We start from the raw sequence: 20690 nt of genomic DNA on the forward strand, positions 1-20690 counted from the left end.
CCTGGAGAGGAAGCAATAGAGGATTCTTTCTTTCTCCCCGAGGCTGTTACGAGCGTCTGCCTTCAAGGGCCATGTTGTGAGATCAGTTCTTTGGGCCTCTGCTAGTAGAACGTTGATCTATTGAAGTCTCAATAATACACAAACTTTTAAAATGGTATGTTTTTTTTGTATGCATGGAGTTACTAAGGCATTCTAGGTGTTTGGGTAGAGGAAGAAGGAAAAATTATAAGGCTTTGTGGCGACAGCTCTAAAGACTCATAGAAAATAACAAGAGGTTTCTTTTATTCCCCAAAAAATCAATCTGTTTTAGTTTCTCTGCAATTTGTGCCATCTCTTCTGATTTTCAAGTATGTCTCTGAAGCTTTGATGCAAGTTGAATGAAGGCTTTAAGAGCTTGAATCACAACAGCACGGTGAGTAAAATGCTCATTTTTTATTGGAAAAATCAAAAGTGACAGGTACAAAATTAGTTCCACTGCTTTGATTGATTACTTGGAATATTTAGCTCGGAATGATTACATCAAGAAGACCTATTAAAGTTGAAGCTGGCACATAAATTAATTTTGGAAAAATTCTTCCTTTTTTAAAGAAAAACTTTTCTGCAGTGATAACGTGTTTATAACTAGAAACAGAGATGAATAATCTTCTAAACAGTCAACCTGGTGTGAATAATTAAACGTACTGTGAATTAGTATTTGAGGACAAAGGGAAAGATATTATAACACAAAGATAATGTTATTGTGGCTGTACAAGTCTCTGTTATCTTGAGATTAGCACTCAAGGAAATTAGGAAATGGAAGAGCGGTCTAGCTAGAAATGCGGTCAGCCATTGTGTAGTTTGCTACTAATGGCCTTTCTATACTGTAGGTCCCTCGTGGGAAACCCTGCAAGTTTTGTGCATGTTGATGAGTCTTGAATCATAAGGAAGCTCTTATTGGTGAGGAGGCACTATGGTTTACAGGTTTCAGAGTGGTAGCTGTGTTAGTCTGTGTTAGTGTTAGTCTGTATCAGCAAAAACGAGGAGGACTTGTGGCACCTTAGAGACTAACACATTTATTTGGACATAAGCTTTCGTGGGCTAAAACCCATATCATCTGATGCATGAAGTGGAAAATACAGTAGGCAGAAATATATACACAGTACGTGAAAAGATGGGAATTGCCTTACCAAATGAGGAGTCAGTTCTAACAAGACAAGTCAATTAAAGTGGAAGTGGGCTATTATCAACAGGAGGAAAAATCACTTTTGTAGTGATAATCAGGGTGTCCCATTTCAAACAGATGACAAGAAGGTGTGAGTAACAGTAGGGGGAAATAAGCATGGGGAAATTAGTTTTTAGTTTTTGTAGCAATCCATCCACTCCCAGGCTTTATTCAGGCCTAATTTGATGGTGTCCAGCTTGCTAATTAATTCCAGTTCTGCCGTTTCTCATTGGGGTCTGTTTTTGAAGTTTTGTTGTTGAAGAATTGCCACTTTTAAGTCTGTTATTGAAGTCAAAGTTCAGGGAGATTGAAGTGTTCTCCTACTGGTTTTTGAATGTTATAATTCTGGACGTCTGATTTGTGTCCATTTATTCTTTTGCATAGAGACTGTCCAGTTTGGCCAATGTACATGGCAGAGGGGCATTGCTGGCATATGATGGCATATATCACATTGGTAGATGTGCAGGTGAACAAGCCTGTCATAAATATAAAGGGAAGGGTAACCACCTTTCTGTATACAGAACTATAAAATCCATCCTGGCCAGAGACAAAACCCTTTCACCTGTAAAGGGTTAAGAAGCTGGGATAACCTCGCTGGCACCTGACCAAAATGACCAATGAGGAGACAAGTAACTTTCAAAGCTGGAGGGGGGGGGGGGGGGACACAAAAAGTCTGTCTGTGTGATGCTTTTGCCGGGACCAGGTCAGGAATGTTCTTCAGAACTTCTGTTAAATTAGTAAGTAATCTAGCTAGAAATGCATTAGATTTCCTTTTGTTTAAATGGCTGGTAAATAAGCTGTGCTGAATGGAATGTATATTCCTGTTTTTGTGTCTTTTTGTAACTTAAGGTATTGCAGAGAGGGATTCTCTATGTTTTGAATCTGATTACCCTGTAAGGTATTTACCATCCTGATTTTACAGAGGTGATTCTTTTACTTTTTCTTTAATTAAAATTCTTCTTTTAAGATCCTGATTGCTTTTTTATTGTTCTTAAGATCCAAGGGTTTGGGTCTGTGTTCACCTATGCAAATTGGTGAGGACTTTTATCAAGCCTTTGCCAGGAAAGGGGGTGTAGGGCTTGGGGGGGATATTTTGTGGGGAAGACGTCTCCAAGTGGGCTCTTTCCCTGTTCTTTATTTAACACGCTTGGTGGTGGCAGCATAGGGTTCAAGGACAAGGCAAAGTTTGTACCTTGAGGAAGTTTTTAACCTAAGCTGGTAAGAATAAGCTTAGGGGGTCTTTCGTGCAGGTCCCCACATCTGTACCCTAGAGTTCAGAGTGGGGAAGGAACCTTGACAAAGCCCTTGATGGTGTGGCTGATGTGGTTAGGTCCAGTGATGGTGTCCCTTGAGTAGATATGGTGGGCAGAGTTGGCAACGGGGATTGTTGCAGGGATAGGTTCCTGGGTTAGTGTTTTTGTTGTGTGGTGTGTAGTTGCTGGTGAGTATTTGCTTCAGGTTGGCGGGCTGTCTGTAAGCGAGGACTGGTCTGTCTCCCAAGGTCTGTGAGAGTGAGGGATCATCCTTCAGGATAGGTTGTAGATCCTTAATGATGCGCTGGAGAGGTTTTAGTTGGGGGCTGAAGGTGATGGCTAGTGGCGTTCTGTTACTTTCTTTGTTGGGCCTGTCCTGTAGTAGGTAACTTCTGGGTACTCTTCTGGCTCCAAGAGATCCACTTCCTGGACACTACAGTGCAAATAAGTGACGGTCACATAAACACCACCCTATACTGGAAACCTACCGACCACTATACTTACCTACATACCTCCAGCTTTCATCCAGACCACATCACACGATCCATTGTCTACAGCCAGCTCTAAGATAGAACTGCATTTGCTCCAATCCCTCAGTCAGAGACAAACCTACAGGATCTCTATCAAGCATTCTTAAAACTACAATACCCACCTATTGAAGCGAAGAAACAGATTGACAGAGCCAATATATTCTGCTTACTGTATTTTCCACTCCATGCATCTATGAAGTGGGTTTTAGCCCACAAAAGCTTACGCCCAAATAAATTTGTTAGTCTCTAAGGTGCCACAAGTCCTCCTCATTGTTTTTACTATGGTTTACAATGCAGTACAGACAGGAACTGGGAATGGGTGATGGTCTTTTATCTCGTGAAGCTCCACTTGGGCTTGGAAGGTTGATGGCAGTTGGGAAATTCTTAGGAGTGCTACTATGCTGTGGTCACTGCTGTACACAAGGGAAGCGGAAGGAAGGAAACAGAAACCGCACTCATTCAGATAATGGAAACAATAATAACAACAGGAGGGGTTTGTGCAAGTTGTAGTTGGAACACTGCACAACTGGTATTACAACAATCCTCAGTGCAGACGAGCTGAAGGCAAAGGTTTTCATCAGCACCATCAATGCAGATGGCTTGGATTGCCTTGGTCTGCTTGTTTTAACATTAAATTGGTATTGGCATTCACATGTCTAAGTGCCTCCAGAAAACTGGTTTCTATCCCTTTTCACGTAGTGCAATTCCCATCGTCTTCAGTGCATACATCTGAGAGCAGAACAGGAGCCTAACTGTGCAAAACTGTTGGCTAGCGCACTGTGTTACTGCATATTTATAATGACCCCTTTCAAAGCCATTTCCATGGACTGAGTATGTGTATGAGCAGTTAGCCCATTTTGGAAATTCTTCAAGTAATTACCATATGCTACTGATCCACCTCTGCCTTTAATATGCTCCCTTCAGCTTTTTGTTTTTCCAACAGGCAAGGATTTAAGTGGGGAATATGAAAGTAAGAATTTCTTCATAAATAGCATGTGTGTTCAAACCAGCACCCAGAGCTGGATGGAAATCCTTTCCCCTTTCTTTGACAGCAAGCTGCACGCTATGCAAAGAGCAGTCCCAGACTTCTGTAGACTTGAAAGCTAGAGCCCAGTAGCTGTGTATCAGAGATAGACCCATAATATGTGCCTTTCAGTGAAGGAGCATTATTTTCCCTGGCATTTTTTAATAGTCTTGACAGATAGATTCAGGACTCAGAATTGGATTCAGATTTCCAACATTCCAGGAGTTTAGGGTTTGTTTGGGCAAATCTCTTCTAGAAAAAAGGAGATTATTGACTATATCTGAGGTAAACCATGTTGGCGTCAGAAACACAAGCTATTTACTCTACATACAATTGATTTTAGAGGTAGTGGGAGGGCTGGGGTTCCCCTGGGACAGCCAATCATGTACTCTCCTTCTGTACTCTCCATACCTTTTAAACTAGCACTTCAGGTGTTTAATCTGGGATCTCCAGAGGTAAAAGCACAAGTTACAACAACTTGAGCTAGGCTCTGTAGCAGACTCACATCTTCTGTGCATCAGGTACAGAAGGGGATGCATAAAACATACTGACCAGTAGGTTTCATACTCTACCTGGACAGAGGAAGCTTGTCCTGAGCATGTTGAATCCTGGATGAGCCCCCATTTATGTCATGGCCACCATCTTGGCTGACCCAAGGGACTGAACTAAGGCCTCTGGAGCAGAGAGCAGGCTTAAGCTACACAGCCAGGCTTAGTAGCTGGAACAGATTCTTGTTCTCTATGGATTGGGTACAGAAAGAGACATGTAACAGGGGTTACGCTAGGGCTGTGTCTTCACTGCAGAGTTAACGAGAGTTATCTATGCTTGAAGTAACTCCTCTTGAGTTAGCCTCGCTCCAGGGAGAGCCGCCACACTGCGAAATGGCGCTTGAGCTGCACAGAGTGATTGTGTTAGCAGTCAGCAGTGCTAAATCAGGCTGTAGCCTGTACTCCCTGACTGGCCAGCCAACTCCAGGTTATACCACCACCACACTGGAGGTAACGGTTTCTGTGTGCGGATGGACTACACTCAGGTTAACTATACACTGAAGACAAGTCTTTACACAGCTTGGGACATACCAGAGAGGCCTGGAACTCCTCAAGGCAATGAATGAGTTGAGGATTCAGGATATTGGGTCATCTGAAATTATTGCCTTCAGGTATTTATCCACTTCTTCTACTTTCTACTTCAGAACTCTTTCCACCTTTTCCCCACTGCAGCTCACTGTACTGTCCATCCCAGCATCAGTACTGTGAACATCTCCTTACAGATTGTATTGCTGATAGAGAGGAAGGCTGGTCCAGTGGCTAAGGCAGTAGCCTAGGACTGACCTGGGTTCAGCTGTGTGCTCTGCCACATACTTCCTGTGTGATCTTGGGCAAGTCACTTAGTCTGTGCCTCAGTTTCCCCACTTTGTTTTTTAAAGTGGAGCTAATAGCACATCTGTACTTCACAGGGGTTCTGTGAGGATAAATACAGTAAAGATTGTGAGGTACTCAGGTACCATGGTGATGGGGGCCATATACCTACTATAGATAGGTACATTTTGGGCTACTAAGGGTGTGTCTACATGTCTGGGGGGGGGTTAATCTGAAGTTTTTTTTGGCGAATATCAGCTAACTTGCAGTATAGCGTGCACATGGAACATAAGGTCGGTAGAAGAGCGAGGCTCAGGCTTACATAGCTTCCCTGAGAAGCAAAAGGCTCAGAATAAAGGTGCTCCATAACTGACTGACAGCTTAATCAATCTCAAGGTGTAATTACTGCACATTGATTTTTTTTTTTTTTTAGTTTTTGGTTGATCTCTGAAAACAAGAGCGATGCAGCAGCTGCCCTCTAGATGGTGGTAGATACTAAACATGACCAGCGTTGGGGAAACATGTCATTGTGTAATATAAGAATGTGTCAATTTTTATTCAGAGGTTACAAGTTCCAACACAGCGTGTGTATTATATTTACACACCACTGAGTCTAGTTTATATACTAGAAAGAGCCTCTCCCATAGTCCTGTGTGAATTTGTTCAGGGTCAGTAGGAACATGTAGCCGTTGCCGTACAAATGAGGTAGCAGTGAAGTAGTCCAAATATACAGTACTGCCTCTACTAAGGGGTTCTTGCCTTACAGTTTTACTCTGAATATCCCACATCAGAATACAAAAATCACACATGAAGCATCATAATGCTCCCAGAGCCTGTACCATTGTACCTTTGAACCATATCAAATACACAGCATTTAAGCAACCCAGTTAGCGCTGATGCCAAACATTAAATTAGATCTAACGACAAATACAACAGTCCCCTAAACAGCTACAACAGGGACCCAATGTATTATATGTGACTGACTCATGCCGTTCCTGGCTGGTAAAAGACAATCAAGAGCACCGTCAAGAGCACGTCTACCATTGGAGACCACCATTCCCACCTTTGGAAAGAGCAGTCTACCATGTCTCCCACAACATGCAGTAATCCTGCCTGTGCTACAAAAACAGCTCGATGCACCAGCTTAACAAATTGCCACCCAGCTGGCCCAGGCTCTCTCAAGGGTTGCCTCTCCCTCCATGGAGAGGACAAACCAGGACATCTGTGAGGGAACAGTGGACCTGTCCTCAGCAAGGATGAGACAGGAGCAGGGAACAGAGCTATCTCGGCTGCTGGCCAATGGCTGTGGAACTCCCTTCCAAAGGAGATAATAGTCACAGTCAGTCTTACTGTCTTCTCTACAAAATGGAATAGCCACAATAACTCTTGCCTCTGAAAAAAGGCAGTTAAGCTAATGGATGATGCAACGTGACAAAGAAAATTTATGGGCACTGGGAAAAGGAGACGGGAACCAAACATCAACTGTGTAGATTGCTGCTGACTGTAATTTCCATAGTGCACCCAGATATCATGGTGATGATCACAGTGAAAGATGACCCACTTGTGCTTTGGAAATTGACATGGGTGATATTTGGAGGTAGATGGTATGGAACCGCTTTGCAGCACCCAGGCATGCTGCTATGTATTTATACCGAGCACACTTGTCTGTATCAGCAATCTGAGGTGCTGCTGAAGTTCTCACTAAACATTCGGTATATCCAGCATTGTATGACGAAATGCAGTGCATTTCTTGCTTGCTGTGTCTTAAATACATTCACTGCCTAAAAATGATAATCTCCCAAAAGACTGTATCAACTCACCAATGGTTCACTGCAATATACATCTCCACTTTGCTTCCTCGCAGACCGAATAAAAATGCTTACAAACCCATTTCCTGCTACAGGATCATCCCATTATACACAATTACACACTCTAGGAACTTCTCCTGAGATCCAGATGGGTACAGACAAGAGCGGCTCTGGAACCAGAGTGTGAGCAGAATAATGAATCATTCATTCAAACCTACACACTGACTTTCAACTCTTTTTGTTTTGAACTGCATAAGCTGCTTGTTGCCCTAAAGAGCCTGAATCATCCAAATCATTCTGAATTTGGTTTGTGCTGTTTTTCTGCATTTCCTGTGCTTCTCAGTTTTATTAGATGACTATTATGACCCGTTCAAATAGATCTATTCAAAATATCTCCCCAGGAAAATTCTCATTGGGCTGAGACATCATGTTTTGAAAGGAATCTTGCAGTAGGACCAAAATGGTGGCTATAATAAAAACTAAGTTCATTCATATTATTATTGTTTGTATTACCGTAATGCATAGGAGCGCTAGCCATGGACTAAGACCCCATTATGCTAGGCGCTGTACACTCACAAACCAAAACGAAGGTTGCTGCCTCTAAAGAACTTACAGTCCAAGTAGAAGAGAAGAGACAACAAATAGAGACAGACAGGTGGATGGGAGCACAAGAAAACAATGAGACAATATTAGTCAGCATGGTAGGCAGCGGTCTCCTATGCAGCTTTTGATTCTCTAAACAGGGAAAGCATCATCCTGGTACATGGGTGCTGGAATTAGGGATGCTGCCACACCCCTTGGCGTGAAGTGGCTGCCATCATATACAGGGTTTACAGTTTGGTTCAACGGCTCTCAGCAGCCCCATTGTACAGATTGTTTCAGAACCTCTGCACTAGGAGCTCTTCTCTTGTCTACACACACAGGCTGTGGCATAGCACTTGCTCTACAGTATACGCAGTATAGCTAAAGCAGTGTAGTTACAGTGGTACAACTCCACCCAGCCTGGACACAGTTATACCAGCAGGAAGATGCTTATACCATTATCGCTCCTGAGTCCTGTAAATGTAGCTGCTGATGTAACTGGTGCAATAAAAAAGAGTTATATCAGCACCTTGCTTTGAGAAAGGTAATTAAATCAGCACCTGATGATTTACTGAGTTATTTCACTATTTTGGTAAAAATGCACACCCCGGGTCAAAATAATTAAATCGGGACAAAAACTATGTGTAGACCAGGCCTTACAAGTATCCCAAGAGAATTACACAATGATGAAGCCCTACTAGCCAATCCTCAAGACAAATGATATGCCAAATAAGAGTGTCCAGTACTTTACTACTAACCATTACACTAATAATAACTGATTGGTGGGTTTTCAAAAATGCTCACCATTGACCTAACAGTGCTCCCACTGAAGTTAATGGGAGTTTTACCATTGGCTAGGAGTTAGGGCAATGCTGAAAGCTTTTGAAGACCCGAACTCTACATGTTTATCAAACCCCTTTCACCCCAAAGAATCCCTATGCACTATACACAACTACAAACATTATATGCAAGAATCACCATTCAGATGCAGCCACCTCTGGGGTGGAATCCAACATGTTTGACAATGTACATCAGTAATATATATGAGGCATAGGATTTTTTAAGACAATAGGAGTTTTACCACTGACTTCAATGGCAGCAGACAGGCCAATTCTGAGCACTATTGAGAATCCCCGTTTAGGAGAAGAAGTAAAGGCCATGTCCAGCTGAAAATGCAGGGGGGAATTTAAGGAGGCAGTCAGGGCTAGATCCACAAAGGGACTTAGAGCCTAATGGAAGTTAGGAGCCTAAACATCCACTGCACCATGGGATCTTTAAAGCCCCATGAGCACAATGTGGCCAGGGAGCCCTCATGTCAATGTCACCTCTGAAGGACAGCACCTTGTGATGCTCCCCTTGGTACTGCTCTCCCCCAGACAGACTCCTTTCTCTGTTGTAACGAGTTGTAGTCAATCTGGAGAGCCCTGGTAGTAAGAGCAAAAGACCTTTTCCCCATGAGAAAGGGTTGCTCAGGGTACAGCAGCACAGGAGCGGCTTTGCAGCACCTTGCAAAAGATCGTCCTAACTGAACTGCTACCTTCTGGTACCATTTTGTGAAACTGTTTTTAATCAGTGTCAATGTTCTCTCCCTTGGCATCATTCTTCCTGGCCTTGTAAATCAGTCTGATGCACAGGACAATAGCAAACGCTTTCCTGAAATCCAGATGAATTATAACCACTGCTTCATCATCATCTGCCAGTTCAAAAAGATTTGTGCATACTTCTTAGACAAGAATTTCCTTTTATGACACCAGGCTACAGATTGTGTACTAAATTATACAGGGTGTGTCTAAATGGTGTGTAAACTAACCTGTCACCAGTGTTTCCAATACTTTCCCTCCAGAGGGCTACTCCGGAGATGTAGCTGAAAGAAGCTCCATTGATCCTTTTCCAAAAATGGAGGCATTTAGCTTCTGACCAATTCTCTGGTGCTCCATTGGCCACCCCAAACGGTCACATAGCATGAGTCAAGCTGCCAAAAACCATGAGACTGGCTTCAAGTCATGAGATTTAAAGACTAATAATCAAAATGTTAGGGATTTTCTTTTTTTACCTTCTGGCTTTTAAACCTTTAGGGAGACACAGTTTCAAGCTTTTTCCCTCCCTACAGCTATGAGGGTTAGAACCTTTTTCTTTTCTTTTTTCTAATTGAGAATGGAGATTCTCACATAATCACCTGACCCCAGGATCTGGGGCTTTAAGATCACTACATATTGTAAGGCTAGTGATAAAACTGTGAGAGCTGGCAACCATGCCTCCCCATAGTAAAGACACAAAAGGCCAAATCTTCAAAGGTATTTAGTCGCCTAACTTCTATTTAGATGCTTAAATACCTTTGAGGATCTAGGCCAAACTCAATGCTTAGAAGAACTTTAAGTGGGATGTACATGGTACATAGACCTTGTGCTAATTTTCCAGTTGCATTATTTTCACCCTCTATATTTAATAGGTGCCAAGCGTTTTTTTAAACAAAATCCAAGTGGTTGTTTTCCAGTTCTTCACCACACAAGAACATACGCTTCTGACCCACACATGCTTATTGATTTATGATCAAATGACAATTAGTGCAGGTCTTTTTGCTGGAGTAAAACTGAAAGCAGAGCTAATCTTCTGTACCAGAGAGAATGGGATCATTTGGTGCCAACATTGTTTAAACAAGTAGCGCTGATGAAGGACCTGGAAGAACTAGAGAAACCAAAAACAAAAAATGAAAATAGATAATTAATTTTGGCTATTGGGTACTTGCCCATTGTAGACCCACAGTTTTGTATGCCTGAAAAAAAATCATTATTCTGAAAGCGTGCAACCCTATTTGAACATCTGTATATTGGGCAGGGCAAATCTGTCCCACCAGTTGTGTTGTAGTTTTTCAGGATTTGTAATGGGTAATTTTCGTTGGGCATTAGCTCAGCTCTTAAACAGAAACCATAAGTAGTTAGAGGTGAAAAAGGTCTAGGGTAAAATTTTCAAAAGCACCTAAGGGCCAGATTTGTAAAGGCATTTGGGTGCCTAACTCTCATGGCCCAAAGTGACTTAGGAGCCTAAGTCCCAGTTTCAAAGCAATCAGTAAAGCCAGTAGGAGTTAGGTGCCTGAATACATTTGAGAATCTGGGCCTTAGGAGCTTAATTGCCATTGACTGTCAATCAGATGGTTATAGTCCTCATCCCACCTGATTGAATTACTATCTGCCATCTTGTCGACATCTGCCTTTAAAAAGTTACTGCATGTCCATTCTCCACTCATTTAACTTTTACTTATGTTCTAACCCGAAGCCTAATAAGATTATGATTGCCACTGCACCTCATGGACTGTACCTGCATTGACGGTCTCAGTCATGATCCCTGCATTACATAATGTCGAACCTTGTCTGGCATTAAGCTGAAGGGGTCTGCCCCCTTTGTCAGTCAATGCACATGCTGAGATTTCTTTTTTAATTTTACATCCTGTACCAGGTGTTTGACAAAGATACTTTCAACCTTATTCTCTTCACTTCTCAGGCTCTCGTTTATCCTGGATAAGGGAAATTACACGTTACCAGCATACAGGGCCTTTTCCCTTTTATTTCCTTTTTCTGCTCATTCACTTCATATCACAGATGTTGTTTTAAGTCATCTGATCTGCAACAGATTGTAGGGAAATAAGTCATCCCAGGAAGTATCCTCAGTTTCCCTCCACAATGGTGCTGCACCATTACCCAGATTTTCTTGAATTCCCTTCTCCAGGGTGAAAAGCTTCTTCATTTTTTCTCCTCCTCTCTATCCCTTCCAGATCATCCTTCCCCTTGTTTACATTCTTCAAAGCGATTACTGGAGCAGCCAGAGTATGAATTCGTTTTCTATATTTATTAATATTTGTATTAGAGTAGTGTCTAGAGGTCCCTACCAGATCAGGGCCTTACTGTTCTAGGCACTGCATGGACACACAGAAAGGGGCAATCTCTAGCCTTAGAGCTTAACTCTAAATCGACAAGGGGAAATAGAAGCACAAAGAGACGATGTGACTTGTCCATGGTCACACAGAACTGGGATTTGAACTCAGCTCTCCTGACTCTCAGGCCAGCGCTCTATCTACTAAACCACATTGCCTCCCCTTTAGGTAGCTAACCATATCCCTACTGGACCTTTTTGCTGAACCCCTCCTTACACCAGGCCCTGTTGGGACAATGAATGTATAGTATTCAGACACAATGGGTCTCCACAACAGCAGTCCCCGCCCACTGTCCATGAGCTAAGAGATACCTTTGCCAGGCACTACAGGCTTGACGTACTTAGAACTGCTGCTTTGTGTCAAGTCCCTTTAAGCCAGGGAACCAGTAGATGCTGCTACTCACAGCTCAATGGTCCAAATTGTTCAGTGAGCAGAAGCAGATGGGGAGATTTTTCTTCAGTCTTTACATTGGGTTTCTGGGGCAAATCATTTGGCAAGCTGGAGCCCAGTCAGGTGCTCAGAGCTGCATGTCGTGAGCAACAACTATAGAAGCCATGTTCAGAACATGACAACAACTACTGTATTGATTGATCCTCCTTATGATCTAGCCTTATGTGCCAGTAGATGGCACTCTTTCCGTTAACTCCATATATACTGACAGGTTTCAGAGTAGCAGCCGTGTTAGTCTGTATTCGCAAAAAGAAAAGGAGGACTTGTGGCACCTTAGAGACTAACCAATTTATTTGAGCATAAGCTTTTGTGAGCTACAGCTCACTTCATCAGATGCATCTGATGAAGTGAGCTGTAGCTCACGAAACCTTATGCTCAGATAAATTGGTTAGTCTCTAAGGTGCCACAAGTCCTCCTTTTCTTGTTCCATATATACTGCTAGCTCTCTTTTACATAAACCTCTCCTCTCAAGATGCAGTAATGGCAATAATTAACTAGCTGTTAGATTTGTTATTTTTTTTAAAGTTTGTAGACTCTTTTCTATAGACCTGTTCTTGTCAATAGTATAATCCAGTGTAGTTTGTAAGTGCTTCTGTACTTCATAACGATGTATACATGAATTGAATTCTTGTGGAAGTTGCCAGACTCACAGCCGTAAAAGAAACAGATCCGGGCCAGGCAGTAATAGAGCAAACTTCCCCTCCCTGTCCTGGCAATGTGCCTTACCTCTGAGATGGAGAGACCATTTTAAAGATGGAGAGACTGCTGAACTTTGTGACTTTGTCCTCACCCATAACTATTTCACGTTTGGGGACAATGTGTGCCTTCAAATCAGCGGCACTGCTATGGGTACCCGCATGGCCCCACAGGACGCCAACATTTTTATGGCGGACTTAGAACAACCCTTCCTCAGCTCTCATCCCCTAATGCCCTTACTCTACTTGCGCTACATCGATGACATCTTCATCATCTGGACCCATGGAAAAGAAGCCCTTGAGGAATTCCACCATGATTTCAACAATTTCCATCCCACCATCAACCTCAGCCTGGACCAGTCCACACAAGAGATCCACTTCCTGGACACTACAGTGCTAATAAGCGATGGTCACATAAACACCATCCTATACCGGAAACCTACTGACCACTATTCCTACCTACATGCCTCTAGCTTTCACCCAGACTACACCACACGATCCATCGTCTACAGCCAAGCTCTACTATACAACTGCATTTGCTCCAACCCCTCAGACAGAGACGAACACCTACAAGATCTCTATCAAGCATTCTTACAACTACAATACCCACCTGCTGAAGTGAAGAAACAAATTGACAGAGCCAGAAGAGTACCCAGAAGTTACCTACTACGGGAGAGGCCCAACAGAGATAATAACAAAACGCCACTAGCCATCACCTTCAGCCCCCAACTAAAACCTCTCCAGCGCATCATCAAGGATCTACAACCTATCCTGAAGGACGACCCATCACTCTCACAGATCTTGGGAGACAGCCAGTCCTTGCCTACAGATAGCCCCCCAACCTGAAGCAAATACTCACCAGCAATCACACACCACACAACAGAACCACTAACCCAGGAACCTATCCTTGCAACAAAGCCCATTGCCAACTGTGTCCACATATCTATTCAGGGGACACCATCATAGGGACTAATCACATCAGCCACACTATCAGAGGCTCGTTCACCTGCACATCTACCAATGTGATATATGCCATCATGTGCCAGCAATGCTCCTCTGCCATGTACATTGGTCAAACTGGACAGTCTCTACGTAAAAGAATCAATGGACACAAATCAGATGTCAAGAATTATAACATTCATAAACCAGTCGGAGAACACTTCAGTCTCTCTGGTCACTCGATTACAGTCCTAAAGGTCGCAATATTACAACAAAAAGACTTCAAAAACAGACTCCAACGAGAGACTGCTGAATTGGAATTAATTTGCAAACTGGATACAATTAACTTAGGCTTGAATAAAGACTGGGAGTGGATGGGTCATTACACAAAGTAAAACTATTTCCCCATGTTTATTTCCCCCCCCCCCCACTGTTCCTCAGACGTTCCTGTTAACTGCTGGAAATGGCCCACCTTGATTATCACTACAAAAGGTTTTCTCTCCCCCCCCACCCCGCTCTCCTGCTGGTAATCGCTCATCTTAAGTGATCACTCTCCTTACAGTGTGTATGATAACACCCATTTTTTCATGTTCTGTGTGTATATAAATCTCCTCACTGTATTTTCCACTGCATGCATCCAATGAAGTGAGCTGTAGCTCACAAAAGCTTATGCTGAAATAAATTGGTTAGTTTCTAAGGTGCCACAAGTACTCCTTTTCTTTTTGTGAATACAGACTAACACGGCTGCTACTCTGAAACCTGTTTTAAAGGGTGACTTGGTTTTCATGTCCAGTCATTCCTTGGTGTTTTATCTGAGATTGCCAACAGGGTGTCAATTAGTACTGGTTTGTAACAGTTTTTTCATGAAGCAGGGCTAGGAAGTGGACGGAGACCATCAGTTCATTCACATAGACCACTCAATGGAGGAATCATAGTCACTGTCAAAACAGGTTTAATATAACCCAATATCCTAAGGATGAAAGACTCCATGTGGTTTTGCCAACCCCACAAACCATTTTGGTAGTTCACTTACCAGGCAGTTCTACAAAAAGGCCAATATGTAATGTCACTGTGTACAGCCAATGGTGCATTGATAAACCAATAGACAATGCATGCTCTTAACATTACTGAGCAAATTAAACCGTAAGTTTCACTAATGCATCTTAAACTTACTCTGGCTTTACAAAACCACTTTCCAAAAATGGAGTAACCTGAGAAAGCTCCCATTAGCTGATGTCTCAGTTAGTTCTTCACAGTACTGGATTCCCTGTCACTATTTTAACTGTATTTTCGACAGTTAAGGTGGCTAAGAAAGTCACTCTCACCATGGTCTTCTCTATACATTGCCCCACACTTTCAAAAGGCCTGATCCTGTAGTCATTGTGCATGCAAAATGTCCAGTGACTCCAGGGAAAGGACAATACTGCCAAACCCATGAGATCAAAAATCATGGGGCAGGACCCAAAAATCACAGGATTGGTAAAAAAAACTAAAAAAAATCATGATATTAAAAAACCAAGTTGGATTCTTTTTTATGTCTTGCCTGGCTTTTGAGCATTTGTGGTATATTCAAGTCATGCTTTCAAGCTTTTCTCTGCCCCCAGAGGGGCTAGAAACTAGGAAAGAATGAAAGCTGAGATTTTCTCCTAATCGATTGACCCTAGGCTCTATGGCTTCAAGAAGACCGTGAAATGTCCTAAGAGTCGTGATAATGTTGGCAACGCTAGCTGAGTAACATGTACGTAAGGGCAGCTGGAGTGGGCTCAAAAAATCTTTATCTGGGCAGCTATGTCTGTTTAACTGAAAAATTCCCCACTCTGCATTTCCAATTGTCCTCTGACAGGATCTTTCTATGGTGGGGAAGTCACTGAGCAAGAGTGGGAGGGCTGAGGTATGGGCTTTTAAAAAATCCAGCTTGTTGGGTTTAGTCTTTTGCTTTTCACATAAATGGTCCTTGCATTTAACTGGGCTTGTGCATTTGAATTCAACACATTCCCCCCAAATGGAGGCAAAATACTTTGTGTCTATATTTCAATTACAAATAACAACCAAACATGGGGAAATAATTAAAAATAAATTTGTAAGTGGAGAAATAAGGATGGGTTTAGGACCAGGTTTCCCTCCATTGTCACAGGTGCTCATGTAGTTTTCTGACACATATCTATGTCTCTGGTTACTCTGCATTCCTGGTACTCACTCAAACCCCACAGCATATGCAATGACAGCACCTAAACTGCAAACGGATGGGTCTAGTTATATAAACCATTTTTTCCCCAAGGAAAGATATTGCACCCTGGCCATACATCGGACCGCTTGCTATTAAAAACCAAATTCACCGTGCCCTGACTTTTTCTCACTTAACTTCAAGACAAAGTACAATGCGCCAAAACATATAGCCAGACTCTCTTGTTTGGCTGAACTGTGGCCAGTGTTGAACCAGGGCTGGAAGCAAAAGTGGCTTTAGGTCTCCAGCATACGTTAAGCTATCTGAGGAAGAAGAGGAAGAGCGAGAGAATCAAGATATATGGTATGTTTTAGAATCCGGAATAATCAACACTAAGATAATATCAAAATGCCAAATCTTTCAGCTCAGAGGGACTTCAAACCAATGCAGGTGTTCAGACCTGCAGTCAGGATTGTGAAGTGGGAGATAGTCACTAGCATAGAGTCTGGGAGGACTTTCATGTTCTCAGGGCTCTGGAACCATCTTGCCGTACTGGATTGAATAGCAACAGTTGACTAATTATAGAGGTTACGCTCACCAGTTTTATCCTTGAGATCACAGCATAAAGGCATGAGTTAATATTCCCAAGCAGGGCCATAGATTGCTAAGAGGTGAAATCACATTACATTCCCTGCAATCAGTGCACAAATAAGGTATTGCATAAAGTTTTTTTTTTTTGACAATTCTAATCAGTGGGGTCTAAAGTCTTATAACAGATTCAATACACACATACCCTCCATCCTCAGATGTGGTCTTTGATGGTTTATTTTTCTGGAGAAGAGGTACCACAGAGAAGAGGTTAATTAACTAATTAAACCAAGTCCTATGAAGCATCATGGAAATGTGTTACACAAATAAATAATACCAGAGGCTTCAGATACTATATACGGACTAACAGGGGACTATTAAAGACACATATGTCAGCATGCACACGCTAACTGAGGCAAGCACAGCTTTGCAAATGTAGTTCTATTTTAATTAAAAATTGCAGCTTCTTACTTGAACCTCTATTCAGCCCTAGCCAGGGTAAATAATAGAAGATCACTTCAAGGGGCATTAGCATCCCTTGGCCCTGAAAACCATCATTTAACTCAGACAGGCCAGATATAAGGCTTAATCATAAGCTACATGTGCCACAAAAAGCAGTGGGGCTTATTTTGATCCACTTTATACCATTGTTTTTGGAGTGCTTGTAGGATGTGGTCCAGTCTGGTTAAATTACAAATGTTTGAGTTATCAGGTGTATCCCCTCCCCCGAGGATGAAATCTTACCTGCAGTGGCAGGTAAACAAAAGAAATTGTGTTCCCTAACTAAATGCAAAATGTGTAGGGGAAGAACATGCACTTGGAGGTATGGTTAGCACAGCACGTTGGATTGTACCATCATCCTGTCTCTTTATTTGCAGTGCCCTTAGATATTTAAATGTGTAGTGTTGTTCTCTGAATATGAATCCATGGAGTTGTTTCAAAGAGCCTGTGCTGATTCCCCCATGGCACTGATTACAGATCTTTGGTTTTCAGTGATGCAACAATTAACTATTTTAAGGAGCTTTTCTTGTCATATGTTCACTCTGGGCCAAATCCTGCAGGCCTGGCGCACAAAAATAGCCCTGCTGAACTCCAAGAATGCAAATGGGAGCAGGAACAGGCCCTGAAGTTCTCCGTTAAAATTCCCATTTCTGAGCTTCTTGCTGAAGAGGCAACATCAATAGTGACGTTGACATTGACTTCATTAGTTATTCCAGATCTGCACCAGTGTAACTGAGAGCGGAATGTGATTCTATATCATATGTATCAATGGCCATGATGAAGCAACCCAAATCTGATGCTGACATAGTTATTGAATAGCTGCCTTACATTGATATATATAGGGTGATGTACAGACCAACCAGCATGGCTGATCCAAGCAGCTGAACTACCCAAACTAAGCCCAAGTTTCTGGTGGAGCATTTGACTGGCCCTGTGGGAGTGCTTTTTTACACCCCAGTTACAAGGTAACAGCACTGAGGATCGGAAGGAAGAAATTGTTTTTGCACCATTCGTGTACAACTGAATATGAAAGTTCATTCTAAGGGGGATACTGATTAAAAGAGTGATCCAGAAAGCCTTTGTCTTTCCCATGGTGTGTCTTGCAGAGACAATCCTAGTAGAGCTTTAGGGAAAGCCTACATGAAATGACAACATTCATAGGGAGCAGAGGACCTTTCAATGTTACTAAATTCTTCAAAAGGCATCACCTTGCTTCTGTGTAGTCCAGCAAGTGCTAAGGTATATCTACCAAATAGCCAAGGGAGATAGTGGAGTTACCTTCAATGGAGAGACAAGGTGGGTGAAGTAATGTCTTTTATTGGACCAATGTCTGTTGATGAGAGAGACAAGCTTTCGAGCCACACAAAGCTCTTCTTCAGGTCTGGGAAAAGAACTCCCACCACCACAGCAAAATGCAAGGTAGAACAGATTGTCTAATATAAATAGTTTAAGCATAATATCCTGGGACTGACGTGGCTACAACTACACTGGATTACCTTCAATTGAGGCATTTATAGGTAGGCTTGACACTCAGCTGTTAAGGGTGGCTTGTTGGTAATGAAATCAATCTTTTCATGATGCAGGAGGCTGGTCTAAATGTCCTACTAGAGGCCCTCGCCCCTTCCAACTTCTTGTTTCCAGCTGGGGACCCCATCAGGGAGCTGTTGACACTGACTGGGAATTAGAGTAATTTCTTTCAAGGGGCTTCAAGGTCAACACCCCATTGAGGTAACCCCCAGCATTATTGTTTCAGGGAAGGCTGTATACAGACTTAGTAAGTCAACTCTGCATTCAAATGTTTTTCTACATAACCATAAGGGATGTATCTATATAGATATATTTACCATGCAAGCTTAGATCGTGCAGAAACATTACCAGCAAAGTACTGGTGCTGGGTAATGCAACATCCAGGCTCAGTCTGACCCCTGGTCAGTTTGGGAGTGATCTCACAAGCCATGGACAGACTCCCAGCTTCAGAAGCAAGAGTAATCCCAGCAATGTAGGCTACTAAAATGAAAATACGTAGGGTGAAATCCTGGCCCCAGTAGAGTCAATGGGAGTTTTGCCTTTGACTTCAGTGTGGCCAGGATTTCATTCATAGACCATCTGCTATTCTACCCCATGATGCTCTCCACTGCAACTCTGACCGTGGAGATTGATCACAGTGTGAACTCTGCAGGGCTTGGAGGAACCAGGAGCAGAATGCAACAGTCATGCCCCACAGCTCCCCTTCCTACTGCAGCTTTTCAGGCATGCAGTTTTGCATGTCCTAAGGCCTAACTGTGGCCTCTAATGCCCACTCCTCTTCCAAGCAATATTTACTGACACGCACAACTTCTGAGTAAGTAAGGTCCATTTACCCAAGGGAGAGGCTAGGACAACAAGAGTGAAGTTTCCTCACTGTGACACATTGCACTGCTTATAGTGTGTAATGACTGGCAGCGTGTTGAGTGATACCATGCCATGGTTGTGGAGTGACTCAGGTGATGCAGGTAAGGCTTGCATAGAAATACCGTGCTGCAGTCACTCATTATTGGTGTGGATACCACTTGTTTTTGCTAAACAATGGTGATGATCACTAATAATAAAACAAAGGCAAAGACTCTCGGTGTGATAGCAACGTACCCAGGGTGTTCTCCATTGCTTTGCATCTCTCCTGTGGAAACTCGCATCGGCATGAGAAGGGGCAATCAGATGATGTATCAATTGAAATGCTTTTGGGACGATCAAGAGATGCAGGATGGACACAAGTAGCCATTAATTTCTGAGTATCTTGTAATGCAGCTGCAGCAGGAATCAGGTTAGCTTGAAATCCAATTATTATCCATTTAATAGAGCATTAATATTTAACCACCCTTTAGTGTGTTTAGGCAATGCCCTTTAACTACTGCTGCATTTCATGTAAAAATGCTGGCCTAGATGCTCAGCTGGTGTAAATCAGCATAGTTCCATGGAAGTCAATGTGGCAGTACCAATTTACACCAACTGAAGATCTGGTCTAATAGTCATGGAATTCTTTTGAAACCAGTGAATCGGATGAATCTTTCTTCCTTCCCCTACTAACAAAATATGTTAGTGGACAGGATATAGTCAGTCGATAGGCCCCAAATCTGACTTACCTTGCTTCCTTATTTCAGTCACTCTTTTTCTTTGCAAAGTCTGATCCAAAGCCTATTGAATTCAATTAGAATCTTATTAAGCAAATGTGTCCCTTTAACAGGTCTTTTTTTATACCTTAAAGCATTATTTAAACCATTATTTAGCTTCAATCATTATTTTTATAACTCAAATCATTTTTACAACTTAAATAATAATTTGAATCCCATATTGGGACAAAATTAATGTATTATTCTTATTTATTAATATTTTTGCAGAATGAAATATTCAGAAAATTTTCAATTCAGAAATGACAAAATATTTTGTTTCCAATTTTTTTAGTGAAACAGATCATTTTGATAGTCCTTGAAACTGCAATGTTTGGTTTGTTGAACTGATCCAAAATTCTTCATTTCAAATCAATTCATTATTAAACTGCGTTTCTGTATTGTAATGCATTGCCTTATGGGAATTGTAGTTCAGGAGCCTCAGGTCCCCATTCTCCACTATGGACCATGCTCCTTGTCTGTACTACATCTACCATGTCACATCTACAGCTATATGACTCCTATT

Source organism: Lepidochelys olivacea (genome assembly GCF_965140295.1).
Source record: "Lepidochelys olivacea isolate rLepOli2 genome assembly, chromosome: 9".
NCBI lineage: Eukaryota > Metazoa > Chordata > Testudines > Cheloniidae > Lepidochelys > Lepidochelys olivacea.